This window comes from Crocuta crocuta, unplaced genomic scaffold (assembly GCF_008692635.1).
Source record: "Crocuta crocuta isolate KB4526 unplaced genomic scaffold, BGI_CrCroc_1.0 scaffold102, whole genome shotgun sequence".
Taxonomy (NCBI): domain Eukaryota; kingdom Metazoa; phylum Chordata; class Mammalia; order Carnivora; family Hyaenidae; genus Crocuta; species Crocuta crocuta.
The window spans coordinates 12,853,597-12,857,679 of NW_027530019.1; the positions used below are offsets into that span (position 1 = coordinate 12,853,597).

The window sequence follows — 4,083 nt, forward strand, 5'->3', positions numbered from 1 at the left end:
CCAGTTTCTAGGAGTGAAGATTAATTGGCTCTGGGATGGGGCGTGGGGGGAGAGTTCTATTTGGGGTCCTGATGAGAGGGAGAAAAGGGGACACTGAACAGACAGGAGGTTGAGTAGTCATGAGAGCCCATACCTGCCCGCCCAGCCTGCCCAGCAGCTGGAGGAGCTCTGCTCTCCCCCATGTGGGTGGCTGTCTCCTTTGCCCCAGGAGGCTCTGACTGAGTGGGCTACAGATCGGAGACACAGGCTGGCTAAAGGCACTTGGTGTTCCTTCGGTGCCAGCCCACTGATCTACCCCAGTTCCCTGTCCCCTTTGTTAAAGCGCCTAAGCAAGGCAGCATAGAGGCCAGGGCTGCACATGCTGCTTGTCCCCCAGGGGACCTTTTGGCCTCTCTTCTCCTTTACCCCACTTGCCAGGACCTTTTTGCCTGGGCCTCCTTCCTTCCCAGTCCAGAGTCCTTCCACACCTGGAAAGGCCTCCCTCCACCTCTTCCTCTTCTAACCTGTCAGCTCCCCTAACCTCCGCTGACTGAGTGCTCCCACCCCACTTCACTGAGGCAGTGGTGCCAATGCCTGGGCCCTATCACCTTTCTTCACCCCAGCACACACTGGTGTCCCCTAATTGAAAAGGACTTGCCGCTTGGCCTGGGGTCAGGAATGGATCCATCAAGGTCTCCTGGACCACCGCTCCATGCCTCCAGATGGGGCTCTCTCTACCCAGACGCCTCCAAGACCCATCAGGAAGGGTTAACTGCCTCAGAGCAGGAGAGCAGAGAGAGGGAGATGCAGAGAGGAAAACATCCAGGGCTGAGAGAAAACACGCTGCTCACCCCTCCCCCACTGTGCACGATCAGACTGACAGCCGGGACAGACTGGCTGCCCCGTCATCTCCAGTCCAGCCGCCGGGCACCTCCCCCACTGCCCGCCGCAGTCCCTGCAGACCGCCTGTCCTCGGTTCCAGCTACCTGGCACTGGGCAGGGCACCCCAGCAGGGCAGTGCAGTCCTTGCAGTGGTGGCAGTACCTACTTTCCCCTTCCTCCGTTCCGCGCTCTAGTCCCCTCTCTCCTGGGATTGAGGCAGCTGCTCCCCTCCCCCATAAAGTACCTAAACTCTAGGTCCCAGGAACACTTACTGAGCCACCTGGCCCCTCAGCCCCAATGGACTAAGTGGAATGGACAGCTTCTGGGGGCAGGGACACTGGGGCACAGATCAAATTTGGCTGTGGCACTTGCCCCCTCCCCCATTATAGGAGCCCCCCCCCCCCGGGGTTGGGGAAAAAAGAAAGCTGGACTTTTATATTCCTTTTCTCTGACCCACTCCCTCTTAAAGGGATCGGAACCCTCTCCTTAAAGGGATCTCCTGAAATTATTTGCCCCCAAGCAAATCCAAGTGCAGGCGTCTGTTTGGTCTTTACCTGCTGGGGCCCCTTTCCCTAGAGATGGGGAAGCAGAAGTGCTCTCCCTGTGACTCTGAACTGGAGAGTCAAGGCCCCCTCCTGCCGACAAGGAGCCAGCTGTTGAGTGCCCAGCAGAGAACAGGACCTCTCTCTCCTCTAATGGCCCTCACTGCCACAGCCCCGGGGGTGGGGGTGGGGGGGAGCGGTTCAAAGTGAGGTGGGGGCCTATGTGAGCCCAGTCTCTGGTAAGATGGAACAAGGGGGGCGACATGCACTCAAACTTTGGGGAACACATGTCCATGGTGCTGTGTCCAAAACCCCCATCTGTCCGGTGCAAGCCTCCAGATTGCTGGCAGGGGAAGTCTTTGCAGGCTGCCTGTCCCCGAAAAAGGCTGCATTCTCCTTTCCTCTCTCCTAATTCCTGACTCCTACTCTCTTTGGGGCCCCTGGCCTTACCCTTGGGGTGTCCTCTCTGCCCCTTATCCAACTTACCTCTACCACAGCCCCAACAACTGCACACTACACTCCATTTCAGGTTCTTTCCTGCCCTAGGGCTTGCCCCTGGGGTCCGTCTCACCCCCTTGAGCCCTCCCCCAACAACTATGGGGTGGGGGATGGGCACACCTCGGCTCCGGGGAGCCTAGCCGAGCTGCATCCTCTCCCTCCTGCTTACTCGGCACCTTGTCCCACCCAACCCTTGGGACTGCAGGGTTCGGGGAAGGGTGAGTGTGAATGGGGGAAGCAGGGTCCGAGGGCACTCCAGACCGACCGAGGGACACAGTCGGAAGCAGGCACTCATTGAAGCCACCTCTTCTGCCCCTCCTCCCTTCGCCCGTGGAGGGTCGAGGCTGCCAAGGGAGGGCTTCCCCGAGCGCTTGGGAACTCGCCAAGGCCCCCACGCCTGCCACTCCCTTGAGGAGAGGCTCCCCCCCATCCAGGGCTGGAGCTCGGAGGCCTCCCCCCACTCCACCCTCCCCCCCTCCGGCAGCTGCTGCAGCCTCCGGCTGAGGTCAGGCTCCACCTCCTTTCTCCGGAGGGAGAGCGCGAGGGTTGTTTGTTGTTGGGGTGTGAGAGGGAGAAGGTTCGAGATCACCTGGCTGGGTGGGCACGGGCTCCGAGGGCGCGATCGGGCCGGGTGGGCTGGCTTCGGCAGGAGCCTACTGAGGTGGGCGAATCGCTAACCTCACCCTAGCCCCGCGGGTTCTAAAAAAGCAGCCCCGGTCCGCCGCTCTAGTTCTTCCACCCAGCCGCCCACTGGCCAGAGCCCCCGCCCTGCTACCCACCCTTCCGGAGTGGCCAGAATGCCCTTGGCAAAAAGGCAAGCCCTTGGGTTATCGAGAGGAACAAGACTGTTCCTACTCTCAACAAGCTTCCAGTCGGAGGCTGGAATGTGTTGTGGGTAGAAAGACAAGCAGACAGAACAGCGTGATTAACACAACTTCATGACAGCAACACGTAATGGCTGCTGAGGAAGAAAAGGGAAGAGTGCCATGGTCTGTCCCTGGTGTGGGGCTGGGGTGAGGTGCGAGAACGTTCGAGAAAGAGCTAAACTGCGCGCAATCTTTTTGAAGGAGCAGGCATACTTCACGCCCATCTGCCATTGGTAGGGCGAAAGTTGAGGAAGCCCCAGGTGGGGTACAGGCTTTAGCAAAGGCACAGAGTTGTGAAATAGGGGCTGGGACCACCCGGGCTTTGTAAGCTTTGTCAGGGAGCTTCATTCCAAAGGCACGGGGGGAGGGGGGGCGGGGGCGGGCCCGCACTGGGGAATTTAAGGGAAGGAAGGTCCTGGTCAGATTTGTGTCTGACCAGGATCTGGGGAGGCGGGTTGGGGGAGCAGCGGAATGTGGCTCATGAGAGGAGAATGGTGCGCCTCTGTTTCCACTCAGCAGGGCTTCCCGGAAGGATGTTTAACCTTGGGTCTGTGCGCTCCCTCTCAGGTGCCCGTTGGGCGGTAAAGGGTACATCTTTCGGGAAGAGTCTTCTCTAAGCACTGCTCTCCCCACCATGCAGGCTCTGTACCTTCTCTCTCCCCTCTCTCTCTCTTCTCATCTCTGGGAAGAGATGTAGGGGATACCTCCTTCTCCCTCACTCCTAACTAGAGAGTTCTGCCCTCCCAGAATCAATGCTGTTTCCTGGAGCAGCGACAGGAAGGAAGATGGCAAACATGGGGACCAACTTTCCCCTCCAGGTGCTCTTTCTGCACCTCACTTGGGACTAGAATTCTCAGATAGTGGACTCTGGTGTTAAAAAAAACTCTAGCAGATGTCCTCAGTGGTGGTGCCCTGGGGCTGGCATAAGACTGAGCAATTGACTTTCAAGAGCTAGTCCTGTCCTCACCCGGATTCCAAAACGTATGCATGATGACTGTCTCCATTTCACAGATTTGGAAACAGAGGCTTAGGGGAGTTACGTCTGTCCCAGGTCACACAGGCAGACTTAAAACCCAGGCTGTCTGACTCTGACTCAGGTCAGGGTCAGACTCCCTGGCCCCACTGCATAGCACTGCCTTCTATGAGCCTGGAGAACCTTGCCCTGCTTGCTTACCTGTTTCCCTTCAACTGCGACCACAGCTGGGATTGCTGGGGAGTAGGACAGGGTGTGGGCGTGTCACATATTATAGCCCTGCCCTTTTCTGCAACATCTGGAAGCAGAATCTCTGGGGCTTTTCTTTGGAGTCTCCACCATA

The 4,083-nt window shown here is 58.4% G+C and overlaps 1 protein-coding gene across 1 annotated transcript in view; it reads right to left on the bottom strand.

The window, feature by feature from the left end:
* The window catches only part of BAHD1 (bromo adjacent homology domain containing 1), a 25,200-nt gene extending 24,444 nt beyond the window's left edge, over positions 1–756 (bottom strand). Inside the window, 1 exon segment of the mRNA XM_077764684.1 lies at positions 638–756. The gene's annotated coding sequence lies outside the window, so the exon portion shown is untranslated.
* Positions 757–4,083: the final 3,327 nt, after the last annotated feature.